Source organism: Bidens hawaiensis, unplaced genomic scaffold, assembly GCF_021521415.1.
Source record: "Bidens hawaiensis isolate Kalapana, Puna unplaced genomic scaffold, B.hawaiensis_p1.1 tig00049041_1, whole genome shotgun sequence".
Lineage (NCBI taxonomy): Eukaryota > Viridiplantae > Streptophyta > Magnoliopsida > Asterales > Asteraceae > Bidens > Bidens hawaiensis.
Window position 1 is genome coordinate 21,180 of NW_027498773.1, and position 25,994 is coordinate 47,173.

Sequence of the window (25,994 nt, forward strand, 5' to 3'; positions counted from 1 at the left end):
AATGAAAACTAATTTAAAACAACTTCATTAGTTAAAGTCAAATAAAATCTAAATGAATTCATTTAGATTAAAATAAATGAATGCTATACAATATATAATAATACATTCCAAACTTTATTAACAGGTTTAACAAATAAATATGGTTGACCATCCATAATTAGTTTCAAGAATATTCAAAATTTTATTTTTGAAAATAAATGCTATTGATGTACAACTTTCTATTGTAAACTATGATTTTATTAAAATTATTATGTCACAACTAAGGACAAAAATCACTCTTAAATCAATAAACAGTTTAGTTTGTATTATACTACATTACTACTAATTATGTATATGAACAATTAAAATATCTTCTAAATCAATAAATGTATAAATATTAAAATTAACTTATGCGATCATGAACCAGGAAGTGATGATACCTGATATAAAGCGGGTGGGGGGGAGATTAGTATCAGCATTATATGATCTGTAACACTTGCTTAGACAACCAGGAAGTGATGATACCAAATCATTTACCATAAAATGTAGAGCGAGCAGGATTGGATAGCAAGTGTGCTTAGACAAAACCGGTACCAAGTGTCCAAGCACAACAACCTGTTTAACTTCAAAATTAATATATGTAACTAGTTCGTAGAGGTGATTTTATAATTCGCCAAGTAGTTTTGGTCGAACATAATTTGTAGTTTTTGTTTGCTAATGTAAGGTTATATTGCAAAAGCCGCAAATTCATGCCATATAACAGGGTTATAATATTAGTAGTTGACAAAAGTTTTCCCTAGTTTGTTTACATAATCATAGCAACATTATATTTCTACCATATTAAAGGCAACAAAAGTCAGTGTAGTCATTTCCTAATTAGAAGGTGGTGGTAGCGAAAAGAGTTTCTCCCCTGTTTCAGTTCCAACGCTTTTTTTCAGTTCCGGTTTTTTGTTACCTACACTTGTCATTGCCACATAACATTTTAGTTAGTACATGTAATGTGTATGAATTAAAAAGGAGGAAATATAAGAGGATCACCTAGGGTAGGGGTATAAGTTTCATTTCTTTTCAAGTCATGTTTTTTGGGTTCGGGTGTTGCTGGTGTGATTTTGAGGGGTCTTTGAGTTGGTCGATGTGTATTGAGCGGCTGGTTGTCTTATATATTTGTAGCTTTGTTGACAATGATTCCGCTATCTTCTTTCATTGTTAGGTCAAATTGCTTGAGTTGACCAACGTGTGCTGCGAGTGCATGCGGTATGACGCGTGTATCTTTGTTTGCACCTTCGATGACAAATTTCTTGCAGGAGATTAGGAGCATGTCTGTCATGGCTTCATTGAAGAATACGGCTTTTGTTGTTGTTACATCGTCTATGATGTAGGCGTTGACACAATATCTATGACAAAGTTGGTTATGAAGTTGTTAGTGGGATATAGTAAACTCGGTTGTTGTGTTTTGTTTGTTATTACCTGAACTTTGGATCGATGTTTTCATGGTCTACGCAAGCATAGTTTTCTTCCTCCTCTTCTAGTTTTCTTGCACATCTTGAGCACTTGACAATATACCATGTTCGGTCAGCCTCAAAGCCTTTATGCGAGAAATGCATTTGTAGTTTGAGTACTGGGTAATTGAATGTTATTAAATTAGTTGTTATATATGTCAAATGATAAGAACTATTTTAGTGGAATTTAATGGTTATAGGACAGGATAATTATGTGAATATAAATTCATTCTTAAAATGAGAGAGCAAGATGGTGTGGTTACCTTATTTCCTGGATTGCTGTTGAGTATTTGGTGTATTGTTACATTAGTTTGAAGAGGTGGAAGAGCTTTCAGTATTGCAACCTTTTCTTTTAATTCAGAGAATGTAGGGTTGACGTGCAGTGTCGTGGCCCTTGTAGTTTCCAGTTGTTCCACTGTAGATGGATGTTAATTAGATTATTATACCTTTTTCCTTAATTCACACGTTTTACCCATTTTTTAATATTTATTTAATTACTGGCCCAACTCATTACTTTAAACTGAAGGCGACAATTTACAACTAAAATGTTCTATTTACTAAATTTACAAACATAATTTTTAGTTTTGGTTATGTTTGTATTTTTGTTAAATTCAATGACACAGTATCATTTATGTATGTATATACAACTTCAAAATCTCGTTAAATACCGTACCAGTACCCGTACTCGTCTACTTTGTCTGGTATGGGTACCCGTTACTCGTTAAGTACCTTACCGGTACCCTTACTCTTCTACTCGGTACTGCGGAACCCATAAGGATTATGTATGGTTTTTATTAGGATTTCAGTTATCTTTAAAGGTTGACACTATACCTCTATATTTCGATGAAGTTGTTGATGTTATAGCAATTATGTCACCTTCGCGAATGTCATCAGTTGCAAGATGTTCCATATCTTTCCAGAAAGTTATCTCAACCTCCTTTTTCCTATTGCAATAACGTATGTCAGTGTACCTGTATTTCATAGAAACATCCAAACGTTTTACAATGAAGTGGCAGGTAAGCGGGCAACAAACAAAATCTTTCCAGAAAGTTATCTCAACCTCCTTTTTCCTATTGCAATAACGTATGGCAGGTAAACGATTTACCTGTATTGACATAGATTTTCTTTTTGGTTTGTGATTCAAATATGTTATCTCTTACCATTCATCTTGTATGACAAATTTCATAAGCTTTTCACCCTTGCTTGTGTTCTGGAGAACTTTTTCTCGAGTCGTTCTATGTAATCTGCAGAATGTTTTTAGACAATTTGTAAAAAAATATTAAACGATGAAATAATTACATGTGTGGTTAACGTAAATATGCTCTTCCAAAAACCCGTTAAGCCTATGTATTTCACCTTTAAAAAATGTGTTATACATTAATTTAAATTAGTTAAAATAATCTGGTGCCTTTGATTAAATATAATTGTTGCAACAACGGAAATGTAATTTCAGATTTTCTACCCCGCCTGCACCCCCCCCCCCCCCCTCTCTTCATCTTGTATTTAATAGGAATAAAATGTAGCTTTGATTCTTAAATAATAATATTTAAAATAATTTCAACAAAAACTACCATACAGAACAGAACCTATACTAATAGAATTCTTACAACAGCTCTATGAACACGATTACATGATTACTAATGTTGGTTCATTTAATTTTTTGGTAAAACGCTGATGGAAACGCAACTAAAAGAAGCTACACATACCTAAGGCAGCGCAGGTTTTAGTTCTTTATATAAATTTGTTTACCTGCTAGTGGCCTTGGGTGCTCTCGATATGTCTTTAGCTTCTCATGGGTTGCGAAACTGAAGTAGTAGCTCGGTATGTCTACATCAGTGAGAGGTATGAAGCTAGCCTTGAGTCTGATGCACAACGATGCATTGTGGTCCACCACCTTGTTTACGTTCCTTGCATATATTGTGACATAATTTGTGACCGTGTAGCAACTTTGAACCTTGAGTATGTCATCAAAATGTTGTTGATTAAGATCTGCTAGGACTTCAATAGCATCACCCTGTAAAAACGTTTTAGTTGGATAAACACGTTGTCAAACTTACAGACAATAAAGAATAGATAAAATTTAATGAGATTAATGTTGACCGCTTACATGACGGTCGAAAAACAGATAGCAGATTTCTTTTTGGTATTTCGGTATCCATTTGTTTATAACCCGTATTTGTATCATTTGAGGTTTTGATCGTGGCTTGATGTCACGGACACGAATTGTGTTCAATGAAATTGGATTGTCTGTCATGTTGTGATGTAAGTCGTTAGTATAAGCAATAAAAGCAAAGTGTATATTGTGTGTATCTATGAGTATACAATGTTGACCATTTATATATGAAGTAAACGTATATTTGTGTGTATAATTAGTGTATGTTAAGTTATCTGCTAGTCTAGTTTGCTGTAATGTCAATTTCCTTTAGAATATCTGAGTATACAATATTTTTTGTTAAAGTTGGATCGTCGTCACCATGTGGTACAATAACAATTTTTAGGGAGTTTGGTGTTGTTGCTCTTGATAGTGCGACGTATAATTGGCCATGACTGAATACTGGTTGTGGTAGGTAGATTCCTATCTTGTCTAGATTTTCACCTTGGCTTTTATTTATCGCCATTGCATAACATAGTCGTAGCGGGAATTGTTTCCTCTTGAATTCAAATGGTAGTTCTTTGTCCTTATACATTGACGATATTTTGGAATATATACCTTATGACCTATAAACTTTCCTGTCATTACCTGGGCTTCCACGATTGTAGGTAACAGTTGAGTCACTATAAAGTCATGTGCCATTACAAAGCCTGTCATTAGGGTTGAGGTTTCTTAGTAGTATAATAGGAGAATTGACTTTCAACTCAAGAACGTGTGTTGGTAGATCGTTGAAGTTTAGAAGGTTAATGTACTCGATGGGATACAATACTTCTATATCAGTGTTGCACCTGGATGAGGAACAACAGAGTCTATGCTTATGTAGGTTCAAGTTGTCCCAGCATGTAAGGCCCCGTTACTGGTAGCCCTACTTTCATGTTGGATTTACTCATAAACGCAATTCTAAATATCAGAGTTAATTAAAAACATTCGCGGAATATAAAAACTTTAATAAAACATTTCATAAAAATTCAAAACTTGTCTTAAACAACCAACTTGTCTTTCGAAAACTAAGTAATTAAAACATAATACGCCCTGAGCCTTCCGATGCCAGTCTCTTATTCAACGCCACGTGTCCCCTCAAGCAAGCTGCCTCATCCTACTCACCTGCGTGCATACTAAAAGTCAGCTACGCTGAGTGAGTTCTAGTTAATCATACATTATACAATACACACAAACTTATATTCTTTCATTCATACTTTCATACTTTCTTTTGTACTAACTTGCTTTCGTATCTTACGTTATAAAGAGCATTACGCCCTACATTCCTCGAGTATTATTAGGGCTCGGTACCCTCCTTCCTCGGGTATTATTAGGGCTCGGTACCCTCCTTCCTCGAGTATTATTAGGGCTCGGTACCCTCTTTCCTCGAATATTAGTAGGGTTCGGTTCCCTAGTTCTCGAATATTAGTAGGGTTCGATTCCCTCTTCGTTACCATACAACCATACATCATACCTCGAGTATTATTAGGGCTCGGTACCCTTTTCGTAACCATACAACCATCCTTTCCTTCTTTTATTAACTTTATTACGTTCATACACATAAGCATACATATCATACTTACCTTATATATAGCGTTACAACCTGACAGTACGTGCAATATCCGACGATCGTTCACGTACCATCAAGCAATCATTCATATATTTCACATTATTCACATAAGGCATACACTTATCTCTTAGGATAAGCGTATTAACAAACATATTGAGTATGCACACAGCCCCGAAAACATAACACATAAATGGGGCTAGAAACTAACTTGAAGGCTCTCCGTTAATCGTTATTCCCTTCTTGAGCTGTGCACGGCTAACTGTATAATATTTACATGTATCAATTAACTACTACTACTACTAATCATGTTGTATTTATATCTTTATATAACCCACAACGAACGGGGGTCCGCGGGCAGCGCCCCTAGCAGCAGGGTCTAGGGGCGGCAGCCCCTAGCAGGGTCCAAGGGGCAGAGCCCCTGGCTGGGGTCGAGCTTATCATTAACTGTCTTAACACATTTTTCATTAGGTTTTTAATTTATTTTCTAATTTTCTAACTCCAGCGAAAACTTATCATTAAGCGAACTTAACAATAAGCGAACTTAACATTAAGCGAACTTACTGTAAGCGAACTTAACGTCATGCGAACTTATCATCAGCAAACTTGTATTAGGCGAAGTTCATAGTAGGCGAACTTGCTTACAGCGAACTTGTCTACGGCAAACTTGCTGCAGCGAACTTAGTCAATCAGCGAAGTTGATCAGTTAGGCGAACTTGCTTGCAAGCAAACTTGCTTGCAGGCGAAGTTCGCTTGTCGGCGAAGTTGTGCAGCAGCCACCGCTGTTCGTCCTTAATCCCCAAAATCATCATCGTTTTACCGAGAAATCCATGGGTATGGTATTTGACTAACCCGCGATCATTCCTATGGTTGTTTTTGGATATGGTTTGACCCAAAAACACGTAAAGTTTGGACCTTTAAGTTCAAAAACGTTCAATACTAGTGTTAAGGGTTCATTAATCGAGTCGTTTCCATTTTCGGGTTCATTACATTCGTATTTATCATCAAGTTTACAACTTTATGTTTCGTTTATACCCGATCTACTCTCGTTCTAAGTTTCAATGCTAAACGCTAATAAAACGTAAACTTTAAAGGGTCAAGAACATACCTTTAGTGCTCGTTTGGATCTCGTTTAACTTGTTTATGCACCCTAGATCTCGTGTAATAAAGATCAAATACCAACTAAAGTTCGTTTGGCCTCAAGCCCCTCTCGTCTCTCTCGGTCGTGTATATGGTGGTGTGTGGTGTGTGTGTTTTGGAGTGTGTAGAGATTTATGAAGGATGAAAATGATAGTTAGGGTTTTAGGATGGTTTAAGGGGATTTTTTTATCCCTTAAAGCCCATGGACTTAAGGCCCATTACCCTTAATCCATCTTAATTAATCCAAGTCCATGGTCCTTTCTTTATTAGGCATAAGTTAACTATTAACACAGGGTAACTAAACGCGACTTTCTTTATTTAATATTAGAATATTTTAGGATGTTACACAGCAGCCATATCGATAACCATGGAGTTAATTTCGTGGACCATGTTGTTTGTTGGGCAGACGATAGCCTCGCCTTCCTTGAAAGAGTCGTTGCATCGGGTTTTTGTAATGTATCGTTGTCGTATGTTAACTGTATGAGCTCTCTTAATGCATCGTCTGTATAGGGTATTAGATATTGATCGGGAATACGTATGATTTTAACGTCTTGTGGTTCGCTAATGTTTGTGGTAACGATTTCTCCATCACCTACAGAAACCAACCAAGATGAAAATGTCGAGATTAGATTTTGTTCGGCAGCAGTGATGTTTGGTCTTTGTGTAACATTCATTAATTTTCAAACCCGAAAACCTGACCCATTTTAAAATTTGAAGAATACGAATTATTATATAAAGTATTGGAATAATTATTATTAACCAATTAATACGATTTTAACGTTTTCCTAGTTTATTAAAATATGTGAATTTTTTTACCACACAGTCTCTTCACCAAATTATTCCCGAATAACTGATTCGTATGTTTTTAACATGTTATTTCGTTTTCCTTTAGTGGAGGATCATCAAATATTATTTATGTTAATTAATTATTTTGTACATTATGACTTTAATATATAATAATTGAATGGTTGTTACATTGAGAAAGAAAGAAACGGAATTAATTCCATTGTAAATTAGTCAAATGAAACCGACATAGCTCATTCATGATTGAAACAATAAATTCGCTATTTAATTTTGAAATCATGGATTTGCCATACACCCATATATAAGTACTACCTCCTTATTTGTCATACGAAACTATTTTCAACACACCATAATTTCTTAGATCTAATTATTTTACTGTTTTCGTCACCAATACGAAACTATTTTCGTCACCAATACTTTGGGTTTTGTATTGGTCTAATCCTCAAACTTCAAGACTTAAGAGGCCGACTTTGAAGAACAAGCTTAATCCACCTTTCAACTCGATTCTCCGTTGGGTAATTGTTTGTTAATTCTTACACGTTTTCATGTCTTAAACAAAACCCAATACTAAAGTTTATGTGCCAATTCGGGGCTTTCTGCAATAATTGTTTACAATTATTAAATTGGTATTTTAACCAATAATAGACCGGTTCACCTGTAAACTTTCTTTTTAGTTGCTATATAATAATAAAAAAAGGGCTTATCATTCCGTATGCTTTTCATGTTATTTACTTGAATATATATATATATATATATATATATATATATATATAATTTCAAACCAACTTTATAATATTCACATAAACTTATATATAATCATATATTACAAATTACCATTAAATATTTTTCACGGGAAATACGATCTCGTTTTGCAGTGTGTTCATCTTCCGAATTCATTATAATATTCCGTGTTAGTGTTATTATTATTGTTGAAATACCAAATTTACATACACATATAATTTAAATTCTAAAAACTATATATATATATATATATATATATATATATATATATATATATATATATATATATATATATGTATTTCTGATTTAACCTAATATTCAAACTTAGTATTAACCTTATAATTTAAAAATATTAGATTTAATAGTTCGTTAAAACAATATTATAATAATATAATATCAAATTTCATAAAATAAAAAATATATATATAACAATCCCGACAACCCGATTTATCTACTTTTTTATAAGTCGTTAGTTAATATTAAATTTGTGCTTTTAATTCTAGTTCGTGACGTTCAATTACTTCGGTTTCATTAATACACTTTCGGTTTTATTTCAAGTTTGTCTTCAACTACAATGTGAGTTTCCCACACCCCTTTTTTTTATGCTTTTTCTTTTGGGGGTAGCATATGTATCCTATCCAAATTACAATTTCATTTATTCATTATTTACAAACTACAATTCGTTACATAGACTTGTGTGTTTACTTTCTCAAAGATTACGTGCCCTTGGTTTCCGCATTAAGTATGATCATACGCCCCCCTATGCACTCAGGACCTCGATGTTACGAGTGGAATAGGGACCCCTGATCTGAATACGTTGGTTGTTACCAACGGAAAAGACACTTACTTGCGCTATTATCCGAGTACGTTGGTGCACAATCCCAATTGAAAAGGACTTTACTTGCTCATTTACAATCGTTCATGAAATTGTATAATTTTTATGTACGTATATCAAAACTTGTGTGAACTCACCAACTATTTATTTAGTTGACTTTATTTTATATATATGTTACAGATACAATTATTAAATGATGAAACGGAGAAGACACTAGAACGTAGGTTATATTAATAAATGGACAAGTTGTTAATTGTTCTTGTATTTCTCTTGTATTTCTTGTTACAAACTTGTGTACTTGATGTTTAAATTAATTAATGATAATATTGTCACTTAATAGTGTCACATGTGTTTTGAGCAATCTGTACATCACACTCGGGCGTATTCCGCTTTAGACGGGGTGTTACGGATTGGTATTAGAGCTGTGACTATAAGATAGGACATTAGACGTAGTGTTCTAGCTGGTTATAGTTTATTTTCTTAATTGTTTAGGTTGCATGATTAGAAATTATGTGAGCCTAATTTGATTGTTCAATGCACATTATTTGGTTATTATTGATTTGTTTATGCCTCATGTACGCAAATACTACTATACTGATGATTCAATTACTTCAATTACACAAGCACACACAGCTCCAAGGCTTATGCCTAACGTAAAGATTTTTGAGGATTTTCAATAAACAGATTTTTGGTTTTCATTTTTTGATGGTTATGCGACGTTTGACGTTCGACTCTCAATATTTTACAATGTTTTTTAACTGAAAGTCTGTCAAGTCGTGGTGATACACAAATACTCAGCTTTCGGTTCGATTTAATTACGCATTTTTATACGAGAATAGTTAAGTTTTAAAAATATTTTGTGACACGTTTCTTTATTTATATGTTCATTTACAACTTAAACTTTTAAAAGTTTGCGAAGTAATAACCGAGTTTTAAACGATTCCTTTGTTATTTTACTATTATGTTTTAGAATTGGAAATTCAAAAAGTTATGGTGATACATAAATGGTTGAATTTAGATTTGATTACTATATTTTATTTATTTACTACTACGTTTTAGAATTGAAAATTCAAAAAGTTATTGTGATACATAAATGGTTGAATTTCGATTTGATTGCTATATTATTTTATTCATTTACTACTACGTTTTAGAATTGAAAATTCAAAAAGTCATGGTGATACATGAATGGTCGAATTTCAATTCGATTACCTTATTTCCATATTCAGTTACCCTTATATTTTAGAAGTGAAAATCTAAAGAGTCATGGTGGTACATGAACACTGATTTTGAATTCGATTTCACTATTTATTGTTAAGTTTAATACTTTTTCCCCTATGATTATTCAATAATTTATGAGGTTTTCGTTTATTGAAAGGTGAAAACTCACGACGTTTCATGGGAATTCCAAGTTCGATTTCAAATTTGTTTCATGCGATTTCTTTACTTAACTTATTTTTATTGATGTATCTATTAGTCGTTTTCATACTTACGTCCCAAGTCACGCAAATTCTTCATGTTTCGTATCATGCCTCCTCGTTTTCCTAGCTGTTACGCTCAACTCTCAAAATGACAATCCAAGTCATCAAGCAAATGGCCTCTGCGATCCCGATCACCCCATGTTTGACCACGCCCACCTTCATCGCAATAGTAAATTCAAATTTAAACCCAACACCATTCTTGGAAACGCAAACTAAACCCAACCGAAAAGCCTTGAGCTGAAACATACCCTTTGTACATTATGTGTAAATCTCACCACTTTACTTCCCTGAAACGTTGATATACCTCAATCTGTGGTAGATTCAATTATCACTTATTCTAAAACCTACCCAACCTTAACGCCACTCACCCAACCGCAAGACATGTGCCTAACCATTTGTCTCAATCACATGTTTGACCTTATGCTTCAAGCCTACTATCATTGTGGTGACCCTAACACACCCGTTAAACTTATAAAGGCCTAACTTGTTTCTGCCATGCAATATCCTAACCCTGCATCCTTTGTCAACCCTACATGATTTCACAGTTTCAATACTTAGATCTTTACAAAACTCATCGAACTCGTCTATATTTTCTTTTGCATACTTTCCTACATTTTATTTGTTTTACTAACACCTCGCGCTTAATCCCAAATTCTCATTTATTTTTAACTTTCAGTCAAAAGGATTTCTTTAAAAAGAATTATTATCTCTATTATTATTATTATTATTATTAATATTACCATCATTATTAATATGACTACTACTATTGTTATTAGTAACATCACCGTCATCATCATTATTATTATTACGGTAATTATCAATATGGTTATTATTAAAAAAAAATATTATTATTGTTAATATTTTTATTATTATTGTTATTAGTAATATTATTAATACTAGTATCATCGTCACTACTAGTAATATAATAATATTTAAAGTAAAATATCTGCTTCAAACAAGTTTTGAGCCTTTTTGAAAACTATTCATTCAATAATATTTTTATTAGTATTGTGATTAGTAATATTATTATTACTAGTATTATCGTCACCACTAATAATAATGTAATTATTATTTCAAACCATATTTAAAAGTAAACTTTTTGTTTCAAACAAATCTTAAGCCCTTTAAGGCTATTTTTTTTCATTCAACAAGTCGGATACCTTGACAATCATTTCTTTCCTTTCTACCTAGGTCGCGGGCCAAAAGAAAACATTTCTTTTTATGTGAAAGTTTCATAAAACTTGCAAGTCTTAGCGATAGCTAAAAAAAACTTTTTGCCCGAATAAAAAATGGAATAAATCTCATTTCACCATGAGATATAATAACACCACGATTTACAACCGGTTTTTGTAAAATTAAAATATATGTTGTATTCTTTCATTTCTTTCCCCTTCGTTACGCCAATGAGTTTCGGCTAAGAAATCATGACACCATCTCTCACGTCAACTTTCATACCCCAATTAAACCGACACTTGAGAAGACAAACGTCGCAAGCTGCAATTTTATTTTTTTTATTATTATTCTTTTCTTTAACTTCTTCTTCACGTATCGCCTCTTCACTTTAGTCGAACTTACTCAAAGTAATATCATATATCCACTTTTTTAGAAGATTGATTACAAAGTACATATTAATTCGATTGTTCATTGATTTTTGATTCATGCTCATTTGTATTTTATAAAACGCAAATTTGTACATCATTCTTAGTCGCATTATTGAATCGATTTACGTTTGTTATTTCAATCTTGGGGTCTATAACCAATTTCCCATCAACGTAACCGTTAAATGGAAATTGGAACCATGAACATGTAGGTGTACATAGTTACCTAATAGAAACTGTATTTTCATTTTATTTCCACATTTTACTATCGGTGACCGGTTCCCTCCAAACGAATTCGTTTACTTAGTACCGGGACTGTGTCCCATGTAAAGGCTGAGTTTATGTTATGTTTATTTTACACGAATTGCTTTGGTAATTTTTGTTTTCTTTCCACTCAAAGTTTTTATTTGAATCAATTCGTTATTTTTTGATCTGATACCAACGATTTATTTTAATTTCGAGGTTTCAACTACTTACTTTGATAAACTCAAGGTTGCTATTGGAACTTTTCTTTAACAAACTTAATGGATTTTAATATTGTTATAATAGAATTTCTTTTATCCATTTTATTTCAAATTATGAATTTATATGTTGCAATGTTCACTTATTTCATCTCAATGTTTCCGTTAATTGCGCTGCAATTCATTCGGAGATTTCCATTTGTTAAAAATCATGATATTTTGATACTTGAACGTTTCGTTTATCTAAGCTATTCTCAAACCCAATGCGTAATCAATTTACATGTTCATATTTCGTTGGTTAAATGCTACGATTACTTACCACGTTATTCTCGACCTCATTATTTCCATTACATGTTATGATGTTCATAATTCTAATTGTTTCATTCTTTAACTTCATTACCTCGTTTAGTTCATTTTTTAAACATCGTTTACTTGGTTTAGACACGATGATTTTATTTACTTGACTTAGTGTTTTCGCGTTATCCTTGGCATGAATGGTCTATCAATGTGTTTTGTAATGTTTTATCCTTTTTCATTATTTTTTATTTTCAACGTTATATATGAGAATTTTTTTCATTTATCTAAGGTCTATATCTTAAAATCACAAAATAAAGCAAGTTATATGGACTATCCGACGATAGAGGTTGTAACATTTGTTACTTTTCAAACCCGAAAACCTGACCAATTTTAAATTTTCGGTTTTATTTATAAATATATGTATTAATATAAATATATATTTCAAGTTTCATCTTATGTATTTCTATTATGTTCGCCAACCGACACGTTTTGATGTCTCGATGTATTTGTAGTGTTTGTTTATTATTTATACAATAACTTTTCGATAATTCAACTAATAATTCAGTCGATTCATATACGTATCGTTTAAATTACAAAACTCCGGTAATTAAAGTTTTACCTAAACGAATCCCGAGCTATCCAAGTATAATATGCAAATAATCCAAAACATACTAACTTGTAATCCTATTGATAAATATATTCTAAAGTTCAAGGTTCAAAGGGTAACTATTGTTTAATTATGATTTAAAAGAAATATGAATGTCTAGGGGCTGAATGTGTAACTTCTGAATTTAAATTAATATTAAATAATAACCTAGCCATCTTCCCCCCTCCAGCCACGTTTTTCTGGCACAACGGAATCCGGCGACAGCGGCTAAGCTCCGGCGAGACCCAAAAAGCCGTTTTAACCTTTGTTTAACCCGTTAATCCATCCCAAATGATTTCTCCACTAATTATAAGTAATAATAAGCGATTAATTTCACCATTAACAACTCGTTTAACACCCATTAATCACCGGAACCGTCGGATTATAATAAAGCTCAAATAACTAGTAATTAACATCAAACGACCCATTTGACACTATAAATAGAACCTACTCGTTCATCTATACTCGCTCACACCTTCATCTCCATCTAATATACTCTTTGTAACCTATAACTGGTTCGTTTTATTCCGACTCCGGCCAACCATGGTTATCCGTCAATTCGTTACACTACAAGGTAATTGTTATATCAATTGTTATAGTTTTTAGCCGATTAACAAAACCTCTAACAATGTTTAAGCAAACATAGAACCAATTAACAGATTTGAATTTCTAGGGTTTGGTTGAGGAAGAAGATGGGTTTCTGTTATAGTATATACATATTAATTTGCATACAAAAATCATAAAACTGAGTTGGTCCCGTGGTTAAGTTGTAGAGTTGTGTCCATGAGAACTCGGGTTCGAATCCGGGTCAAGGCATATTTTTGTATTTTCCTTTTTTGTTTTGTTATAAATCTTTTATAAACTACAATAAAAATATATATATTTTTTTATGAATTTTAATAAATCAAATAAAGTTTCTTTATGTTAAATAAAAATTAGTTTTAAATTATAATTATCATATTTCACCTAAAAACGTGACTTTTGTTTCCGTCAAGTTCGTCTAAAACTAGTTAAACTTATACATATAGATATATGTTTGTATATATATTTTCATTTGTTAAACCTTAAACCTCATTAACATATTCGGTTGTCAAAATAAAATATATCGTTAACATCCAAACTCCGTAAACGCTATAATATTTAAACCTGATATTAATTTCGTAATTTAAACTAATATTAAATTAATAATTCGTTAAAGCTTAACAATAATATTATATTATCAAAACTCCATAAAATGATAAAATATACACTTCTAATTCCGACAACTCGATTTTCTTACTTTTATAATTTGTTAGTTAATATTTTATTTTGTACTTTTAATTCTAGTTCGTGAAGTTCATTGCTTTGGTTTCATTTACGCGCTATTGGTTTTATTTCAAGTTTGTCTTCAACTTTAAGGTGAGTTTCTCACACCCCCTTTTTACTCTTTTACTACTTTTGGGGATAGCATATTTATCCTATCCAAATTACAATTTCGTTTATTTGTTATTTACAAATTACAATTCGTTACATGGACTTGTGATTTACTTGTTACTTGCTTAAAATTACTTGCACATGGATTACTTCAATATAGTATGATCATACCCCCCCCCCCTTTCGCTCAATACATTTGTTGTTATGAGTGTAAAAGGGCCTCATTATCCGAATACGTTGGTGCACAATCCCAACTGGAAAGGACCTTACTCGCGCTTAATAGAGTACGCAGGTGCACAATCCCAGTTGAAAAGGACCTTACTTGCTCATTTACACTTGTTCATGGAATTGTATGATTTTTTATGTACGTATATAAAAACTTGTGTGAACTCACCAACTATTCATTAAGTTTACTTTATTTTATATATATGTTACAGGTACAATTATTAGAGGATGAAACGGAGAAGACACCAGAAACTTAGGTTATATTAATAAATGGATAAGTTGTTAATTGTTCTTGTATTTTCCTTGGTATTTCTCTTACTTTCAAACTTTTGTAATTGTTGTTAAATCAATTAATGGTATTATTGTCACTTAATAGTGTCATATGTGTTTTGAGCAATCTGTACGTCACACTCAAGCGTTTCCGCTTTAGCCGGGGTGTTACAAATTGGTATCAGAGCCATGACTATAAGATAGGACATTAGACATAGTGTTCTAGTTAGTTATAGTTTATTTGCTTAATTGCTTAGGTTGCATACTTAGAAATTATGTGGGCCTTATGTGATTGTTCAAAGCACTTAGTTGTTACTATTATACTGATGATTCAATTACTTCAATTACGTACACAAGCACACACAAGTCCAAGGCTTATTCCTAAAAAGCAAAGATTTTTCCAACATTTTCAGTTATTGATTTTCATTGTGGTGTTCCGATATTTATTCTTCTTAAAGATGGTTCTTTATGACGGGTATGTAGTAACTGTAAGGGGGACGTGCCTGTTTTCTGAAACTCTTGACACCAAGGTTATTGAAACCTAAGGATAAGCAATGCGTATAAATCTCAATCAGACCCAGGACCCGGTTGCTTACCTGGAGAGTTAGGAAAGAGCATGAACTCTATTAAGCCAAAGCATACCACTTTCAACGCCATATGAATCGCAACTTTAAATTTTCAAACGTGACCATGTTCTCTTTGTGAAAAGAATATGGTTGCACTCCTGTATGTTTTACAATGTGTTTTAACTGGAAGTCTATACACAAATACCCAGCTTCGGTTCGATTTAATTGCGCATTTTTATACGAGAATAGTTAAGTTTAAAAAAAAATTGTGACACGTTTTCTTTATTTATACGTTCATTTACAGCTTAAATTTTAAAAGTTCGAAAAGTAATAACCGAATTTCAAACGATTACTTTATTATTTTATTATTATTTTTAGAATTGAAAGTTCAAAAAGTTATGGTGTTACATGAATGGTCAAATTTCAATTCGATTACCCTATTACTATATTCGTTTACTATTATATTTTAGAATTGAAAAAAAAAATCGAAAAAAATCATGTTCATGAACACTCGATTTTCAATTCGATCACTATTTATTGTTAAGTTTAATACTTTTTCCATATGATTATTCAATAATTTATGAGGTTTCGTTTATTAAAAGGTGGGAACTCATGACGTTTCATGGTAATTCCAACTTTGATATCAAATTTGTTTCATATTATTTCTTTTCTTTACTTGTTTATATTGATGTATCTATTAGCTGTTTTCATACTTACGTCCCAAGTCACGCGAATTATTCACGTTTCCTATCATGTCTCCTCGTTTTTCCTTGTTGTCACACTCAACTCACCAAATGACAATCCAAGTAATCAAGCAAATGGCCTCCGCAATCCCGATCACTCCACGTTTGACCGCACCTACCTTCATCGCTATAGTTATTCAAATTCAAACCCAGCACCATTCTTGGAGACGCAAACTAAACCCAACCGAAAGACCTCACGCTGAAACACACCATTTGTACAGTATGTGTAAATTCCACCACTTTACTTCCCCAAAACATTGGTATGCTTCAATTCGTAGTAGATTTAGTTACCACTTATTGCCAAAACCCACCCAAACTCAACGCCACTCACCCATCTGCAAGACCTGTACCTAACCATTTGTCTCAATCACATGTTTGACTTCATGCTTCAAGCCTACTATCATTGTGGTGACCCTAGCACACCCGCTATACTTTGGAAGGCCTAACTTGTTTCCGCCATGCAATACCCTAACCCCGCATCCTTTGTCGACCTTATACAATTTTCCGGTTTCAATACTTAGATTTTTACAAAACTCATCAAACTCGTCTATATTTCTTTTGCATGCTTTCCTACATTTTATTTCTTTTACTAGCACCTCGCGCCTAATCCCAAATCCTCAGATATTCTTTAATTTTCAGTCAAATGGATTTTCTTTAGAAAGAATTTGTTATCTCAATTATTATTACTATTATTATTTTATTAATATTATCATCATTACTATTATTACAACTATTATTGTTATTAGTACCATCAACGTCATCATTATTATTATCATTACTGTTATTATCAGTATTATTATTATTGTTAATATTTTTATTATTATTGATATTATTACTAGTATCAACATCACTACTATTAATATAATAATATTCAAAGTAAAATATTTGCTTCAAACAAGTTTTGAGCCATTTTGAAAATATTTCATTCAATAATATTATCATTATTATTATGATTAGTAATATTATTATTACTAGTATTATCGTCCCCACTAATAATAATGTAATTATTATTTCAAACCACATTTAAAGTAAACCTTTTTGTTTCAAACAAATCTTAAGCTCTGTAAGGTTATTTTTCATTCAACAAGTCGGATACCCTGACAATCATTTCTTTCCTTTATACCTAGGTCGCGGGCCAAAAGAAAACATTTGTTTTTATGTGAAAGTTTCATAAAATTTGCAAGTCTTTGCGATAGCTAAAAAAAACTTTTTGTTTAAATAAATTTTATTTCATGATTAGAATTAAAAACATCACGATTTACAACAGTTTTACTTAAGATTAAAGTTCTCTTTTCATTCCCCTTCATTAACGCCAATGAGTTTCGGCTAAGAAATCATTGCACCACCTTCCACGTCAAACTCTCCTGCCCCAAATAAACCCACATTCGAGAAGATAAGCGTCACAAGCAATATTTTCGTTTCTTTAACTTCTCCTTCACGTATTTTATTTTTTCGGACATACACGAAGTGATTTTACATCCACGTCTTTTACGAAGTTTATTTTGATTCTTCATTGATCTTCGATCCATATTCATTTGTATTTTTACGAAACGTAAATTCGTACATTATTCTTATTCGCTTTATTAAATCGGTTTACGTTTGTTATTTCCAATTCTGTGATATATGACCAATTTCCCATCAACGTAACCGTTAAGTGGAAATTGGGACAATGAACATTTATGTGTACATAGTTACCTAATAGAAACCGTATTTTCATTTTATTTCTACATTTTTACTATCGGTGACCGGTTCTCTCCAAACGAATTCGTTTACTTAGAACCGGGACTGTGTCCCATGTACATGCCGAGTTTATATGATGTTATATTTTTACACAAATTGTTTTGTTTATTCTTGTACTTCTCTTCCACTCAATGTTTTATTTTAACCATTTTATTGTTCTTGATTTCATCAATCTAAGGCAAATACTTTATTTTGATTTCGATATTCAAATTATATACTTGAGAAGCACAAGGTTACTCTTGGAAAATTTTCTTTTCACAAACTTAATCGATTTCAATATTATAATATTAAAATTTCGTTTATTCATTTCATTTCCATTTATATCAATTTACATGTTGGTAAGATATAATTATTTATTCATCTCAACGTTGCCATTGGTCACGTCGATGTTTTATTGGAGAATTTCATTTGTTAAAGGTTCGTTTATCTAAGCTATTCTCAAACCCAATGCGTTAAAAATTTACTTGTTCGTATTTCGTTGGTTAAATGCGACGTTTACCTACCACGTTATTCTCAACCCCATTATTTCAATTACATATTACGATGTTCATAATTCAAATGTTTTCATTCTTTAAATTTCATTACCTCGTTTATTTTGTTTTCAAACATCGTTTACTTGGTTCAGACAACGATGATTTCATTTACTTGACTTAGAGTTTTGCATCTTGTTATTGGCCTGAATGGTCTAACAATATGTTTTGTAATGTTTTTTTTACCCTTTTAACTCATTATATTTTTTATTTCAACGTTCTATATGAGAATTTTATTTAATTATCTAAAGTCTATGTCTTAAAACCACACAATAGATCAAGTTATATGGACCATCCGACGATAGAGGTAATTATGGGTCGACACGTAATTATCAAAGTTCTCGCATGGAAAATATAATAAGTCCAGTTGTGTGAAAAAAATCGGAACTTGGAATGATTTTTGGAGAACGGGACAAATACAATATGATAAGAGCATGGTGGATACGCCGCTGGTACATCATATGTATAAGTGTCCTTGTCATATTTCCTATTTGTGGCGTTCTTTCGGGTCATTTAAAGATCGCGTTATTTTATTTTAATATATAAATTTTATTTAAAAAAAACTTCTTACAACTCCGTATATTAGTTGTTCACTTTTAAATTTTATTTTCATTTTAATTTCGGGACGAAATTTCAAGAATTTGTAAGTCCTGTAACATTCGTTACTTTTCAAACCCGAAAACCCAACCCATTTTAAATTTTTGGTTTTTATTTATAAATATATGTATAAATATAAATATATATTTCAAGTTTCATCTTATGTATTTCTATTATGTTCGCCAACCGACACGTTTTGATGTCTCGATGTATTTGTAGTGTTTGTTTATTATCTATACAATAACTTTTCGATAATTCAACTTATAATTAAGTCGATTCCTAAACGTATCGTTTAAATTACAAAACTCCGGTAATTAAAGTTTTACCTAAACGAATCCCGAGCTATCCAAGTATAATATGCAAATAATCCAAAACATACTAACTGAGGGGTGGTCCATGGGACAACCCTTAATTGATTTAAAGCCGTAATTATCATGTTTTTTATTGGTTTATTTGGTGGAATTATATGATTACGGTATTATTGATGAATTGTGGGTACAAAGGAGGTTCCGGAGCTATTAATGCGTATAACGAAGAAACCCAAGGAACCGAAGATGCGAAAGAAGTCAAAAATAAGTGAAAGCGAGGGTGCATGGTCGGTGTCCACCGTGACCCACGGTTCAGACCATGGGCCACGGTCTAAAGAAGATCAAATGGACAGAGGCCACCGTACCGTGGCACTCTGTCCCACCTTGAACACCACCGTGACCCACGGTGGAGACCGTGGGCCACGGTCCAACTGAAGACAATTCAACCGTGACCCACGGTGTGAACCGTGGGTCACGGTGCGGGTCGTAACTGCCAAATTCTTTTAGTTTATTATTCGTTTTTGGGTTGTCTTTTGAGTTATCCTTCATTCTAAACACCTCTTGGACGATTTTGGGAGTGCAAGTACTTTATTTGGGCAATTGTAATCATCGAATTGGATTGGAGATTCATCTACATACATTGATTTAAGCTATGATGAACCGAATTATGAGTGGCTAGTACTCTTTATGTTCTCTCCCGAATTGTAAGGTTTTCTAATCGAATATTTGTTAATTGTTTATGTTATTGGTGAGATAGTATTTTGATCATATGATTATTGTGCTATGGTGATTGTGTATTTGTTTGTAATTGTTAATGTGGTGTAAATTCGTGTTCATGACTATCCGTTCTTAGTGCCATGGGCAATCGAGATTTAGTAGAAGAGAATTAGGGTTAGCTATACTATATTGATTATTGAGTGATAACCTTGCATTTTTTATAATCCAAGTACTTCGTCCTCTTTGATCACTTTCAAACCCACTTTCATGAATTATGTGTATGTAGTTCTTCACAAAAGTAAACATTAACATTATCAATATTGAAAACCTGAAATCGGGAGAGAGCATTGTTTCTCTTATTGATTAAAACTCGTTCAATTGTTTTAGTTATTTTCGTTAATCACATCAACCAACCAAATCATTGAATTTATTTTATGCGCTTAGTTTAATATAGATTAATTACAAGGCTACTTAGAAACGCATTTTCCACAAACTCTCTGTGTTCGACACCCGCTTACCGCTATCTAACTAGTTGTAACCGGTTTATCTTTAAGTGAGTCTTCGACCTCACGCCAAATTTTGGCGCCGTTGCCGGGGAGTAGTGCGCAACGTGTGTTAGTTTTAGTAGTTTTTTATTATTTTCGGGTTTACGCTGGTTGTGTTAGTGTGCAGGTTCCTACAGGTTGTAAGGCCCCGTTACCGGTAACCCTACTTTCGTGTTGGATTTACTCATAAACACAGTTCTAAATATCAGAGTTAATTAAAAATTTACGCGGAATATAAAACTTTCATAAAACATTACATATCAATTCATAATCATGTCTTTAAACATTCCTCTTGTCTTTCAAAATCAAAACGTAACTTATAAAACATATCGGATCTTCAGATGCCAGGCTTTAGTCTTCTGCCATGTGTCCTCCACTCAAGCCAGCTGTCTCAGTCTACTCACCTGCGTGCATACTAAAAGTCAGCTACGCTGAGTGAGTTCTAGTTAATCATACAATACCATACAATACCTTATTACATACATACGTACTCAACCTCATAACTTTCTTTCATACACACATAAGTACTCATACCTTCATTCTTACTTACATACTTTCTTTCTTACTTACATACTTTCTTTTCATTCATAATCATACGTTTTAAAGAGCCTTTCGCCCTATAACCTCACAGATATTATAAGGGTCTGGTCCCTAACATCACAGATATTATAAGGGTCTGGTCCCTAACATCACAGATATTATGAAGGGTCTGGTCCCTATCCTCACAGATATTGTAAGGGTCTGGTCCCTAACATCACAGATATTATAAGGGTCTGGTCCCTAACATCACAGATATTCTAAGGGTCTGGTCCCTTACATCACAGATATTATAAGGGTCTGGTCCCTTGCTTTCGAATATTAGTAGGGTTCAGTTCCCTCTTCGTTACCATACAACATGCAACATACATCGAGTATTATTAGGGCTTGGTACCCTTTTCGTAACCATACAACCATACAATCGTCATTTCCTTCTTTTATTAACTTTATTACGTTCATACACATAAACATACATATCATACTTGCCATATTTATAACGTTACAACCTGACAGTACGTGCAATATCCGAAGATCATTCACGAACCATCAAGCAATCATTCATACATATCACATATATCACATATGGCTTTATAACGTTACAACCTGACAGTACGTGCAATATCCGAAGATCGTTCACGAACCATCAAGCAATCATTCATACATATCACATATATCACATATGGCATACATTTATCACTTAGGATAAATGTATTAACAACACATCAAGTATGCACACAGCCCCGAAAACATAACAAGGAATGGGGCTAGAAACTCACCTGGATCCTGTTACGCTCGCCGTTGATTGTAATTCCTTTCTTTAACTGGGCTCGGCTAACTGTATAATATTTACACATATCAATTACTACTACTACTATTACTACTACTCATTTTCGATAACCGCCTTAACACATTTTCCATTAGGTTTTTAATTTATTTCATAAACGAACTTCACTTCAGGCGAATCTTGGAAACAACTTGGTTCTGGCTTGATTCGATCGAATAGGAACACGTTCGATCGAATAGGAACACGTTCGATCGAATAGGAACACGTTCGATCGAATACAACACGTTCGATCGAATACAACACACGTTCGATCTAATACAACACTCATTCGATCGAATACAAAACTCATTCGATCGAATGAGTTGGAGACCATTCGGTTGCTTCCCTATTCGGTCGACTGGACTTGTTCGATCTACGCATTCGATCGAATGGACTGATTCGATCGACTGGTTCGATCGAATGAGTCTGATTCGACTCCTTCAAGCTGGGCGACGGAGAAACCCACGGGTTTTCCAGATTTTCCAGATTTTTGACCCAAAATCGAAGTTTTTGACATGGAAATGCTCGGGATTGAAAGGGCTATCGATTCCTAGTACTTTTAAACACAAAAGCTTGCATTTTGACACCAAAACAAGGCGGTTTTTGACCCGAAGACTCAAGTTACGAAAATGGGAGTTTTTGCTCGATTTGAGGTCGAAAATGGTTATGAAAACGGATGATTTTCGAGAGGGACTTACCAAAAACGATTAGGAACAAGATTGTGGACTCGGATTGTGATTTGAGAACTTTCTCTCTCTAGCTTCTCTCTCTAGAAATGAGAGTGTTTGGGTGGGTGTAAGTGAAGGAAGATGGTGAAAATGGTGGAAGTGTCAAGAACTTTCGTTTATATACTACGGGTTTGGTTAGGCTCGGGTTGGCTTCCTACGGGTCGAGACAGGCCGAGTTCATAAAATAACTAAGCCCAAGACCCGTTCCTTACTCGACATTAAATAACTAAAACGTGAAATTACTAAACATAACTTTCTTTTATTTATCAATATAAAAATTTTAGGATGTTACACAGGTGTATGCATACTAGAAGATCTAACAGGTCATCACCGCTAGTTATTGATCCCGAGATTGACAAAACACTTCGAAGAAACCGAGTCTTACTTTGGGAGAATAAGTTTCTTGGTTCTCCAACATCATCAAACAATATGGATTCACCAGTTTCCACTTCGGGTCAACCAGTCCCGACCACACCTCCACCAATCACTACTAATATACAAACAGCATCAAGTGAACTTCAACCACCACCCACAACTGAACCCATCAATGCTCAATTCACCTATGCAACATCATCCACATTGCCACCTATTACCAACCTTTTTTCCACCTTTGGTGTGTCATCATCATCTCAACAATATCAACCACCACCACCCTTTCAACAATCACAATCAAACTACCAATACCAACCCCAACAGTTTATGCAACATTCAAGATCACAAGGTGAGGGATATGGATATGGGTTTGACAATGAATTCGAGGGGTATGAAATGGAAGGTTACTACACGGGAGGTGATGGAAGTCAAAGGGTAAATCCGGGAAATTTGGCCTATGGTCAATGGCAACATCCGGAATCGGTGCAAGGGTTTAATAGACAAACACCACCGGTTGTTCCACAACCACCTCAACAACAACCGGTAATTGTCCAACAAAACGTGCAACCACCACCGATTCAACAACAAGCTCAACAACAACCACCGGTTGTTGTGAATCAACAAGTTCCGCCACCAATTATTCAACAACCGCAAGGGCAACCTCAAGATCCACAATTTCAACCACAAATGCCCCAACCACAGTTTCAATAACAGTTTGCGCAGCCAAGGCCTGTTTATAGGCAAATGGGTCAACCAAGAGTACCAATGGGGGTACCAAGAAGGCATGCAAGAGAGATGGTTAGGGGGATTGAGGCCCATTTTCGACCCGTAATTACTAATAATCCGTCTCCGGTGGTTATCCCTCTTAATAATCAAGGGAGGACATTTGAAGTAAGGACCAATTCCCTTCAAAGTCTTCCGAAGTATAAAGGTCTAGCAACGGAGGAACATTACTTCCACTTGGAGGCATATGACTCCATTTGCAACACAATTGGGGGTCAAGGATTTACATCGGATGAAGTGAAGTTGGTTCTATTTCAGTTTTCATGGGAAGACAAGGCAAAGAGATGGTTTTACACTTTGCCTTCCGCGTCTGTTTATACTTGGGCCGAAATGCAACAAAGATTTTTAGAAGAATTTTACACGGCCCAAAAGACCAATGATGCGAGAAAAAGTTTGAGAACCTTCCAACAAAAATCGGGGGAAATGTTTCATGAAGCATTCGAGAGGTTTAACATAATGATTAAAAATTGTCCTCATCATGGTATTGCTTTATGGGAGTTGTTGAATGCATTTCATGAGGGTTTGAGCATGGAGGATGAACGGGATTTGCGGTCGATCACAAATGGTACATTTGGTACAAACTATGAACAAGACGATTGGGCGTATTTGGAACAAATGGTTGTTACTTCAAAGAGAAAGGCCCAAACCAGTAGAAAAGCGAGATCGGCGATTGGTAGACCGCAAGTGCAAGCCGTGGAAGAAGGAAATGTACAAACCATTAATCAAGTCATCAATGTTTGTACAAATTGTAACGAGTTGGGTCATGCAACGGAGGTATGTACGGTAGGTCAAGCGCCGGTGGAAGAGATAAATGCACTCCAAGGGGGAGGTGGTAGGAATTACAACATGAACTCCAACACCTACCACCCCGGGTTAAGAAATCACCCGAATTTTCGTTATGGAAATCCGGCCACTCAATCTAACTCAAATTTTCAAGGAAATCAAAGCAATTATGTCCCTCGCCAACAATATAATAACCAAGGTAATTATCATGGTGGGAATAATCAAGGATTTCAAGGTCAAGGGGGTGGCGGTCAAAGCGGGTCAACGGGTCAAAGTTCATCGAGTGGTAATGAGGTTATGGACATGTTGAAGTTAATGTAACAAGACATGCAATGAAGAAATCAACTGGATGAGGCGTGAATGGAAAAGGATGAAGTAAGAGATAAGGCCATCCAATCTTTGACTACACAAACGGGTCAACTCGCAACTGAAGTGTCTGAGTTGAAGAAGAATAAAGGTCAATTGCCAAGCGACACAAAGGTAAATCCTTCTCACGTTAGTGTTTTAAGAAGTGGTAAAGAATATAAAAAATATTTATCACCGGGTGTGCTTGATGGGGAAGTTGAGGATATTACGGGTAACGAAAGTGATGATGTAATAGTAACAAATAAACCCACTAAACATGTCACTTTTGAAAAACCGTTACAAAATCCGGGTCAAACTTCAATTTTAAACGATAAAAATAAGGAAGTAGAACCAAAAGTGGTTCCATTTCCTTCGGCTTTACTTGACCCGGGTAAGAAAAATATCATTTCAAGAAGGGGTCCTCAAAAAGAAGAGATGTGGGAAGTTTTTAAACAAGTAAAGGTTAATTTACCTTTACTTGAAGCAATTAAGCAGGTACCCGTATATGCAAAGTTTTTGAAAGAATTATGCACTCAAAAGAGGCAACAAAAAGTGCCTCTACGAGTGGATTTAACTGAGCGGGTAAGTGCAGTTTTAAAAGGAGACCTTCCTCCTAAGCTTCAAGATCCGAGAACGCCTTTAATTAACATTCAAGTAGGTGATTTTCAAATGTCTAAGGCGTTACTAGATCTTGGGGCCGGAGTAAGTATTCTTCCGGGTGGTTTATATGACCAATATGATTTCGGTCCTTTAAAGCGAGTTAAGACAACGGTTATGTTAGCCAATTTGTCCC

At 34.0% G+C, this 25,994-nt stretch overlaps 1 long non-coding RNA gene and 1 other non-coding gene across 2 annotated transcripts; both read right to left on the bottom strand.

Annotated features, from left to right (window-relative positions):
- Positions 1-1,741: 1,741 nt before the first annotated feature.
- On the bottom strand, positions 1,742-3,399 carry LOC143597785 (uncharacterized). Its single transcript, XR_013146992.1, has 4 exons — positions 3,228-3,399; positions 2,584-2,722; positions 2,310-2,449; positions 1,742-1,893 (listed from the first exon to the last, which is right to left on the bottom strand). It is a non-coding gene; the product is annotated as an uncharacterized LOC143597785 (long non-coding RNA).
- A 21,053-nt stretch (positions 3,400-24,452) lies between these two features.
- LOC143597786 (small nucleolar RNA R71) lies at positions 24,453-24,558 on the bottom strand. Its single transcript, XR_013146993.1, has one exon. It is a non-coding gene; the product is annotated as a small nucleolar RNA R71 (small nucleolar RNA).
- Between the last annotated feature and the right edge of the window lie 1,436 nt (positions 24,559-25,994).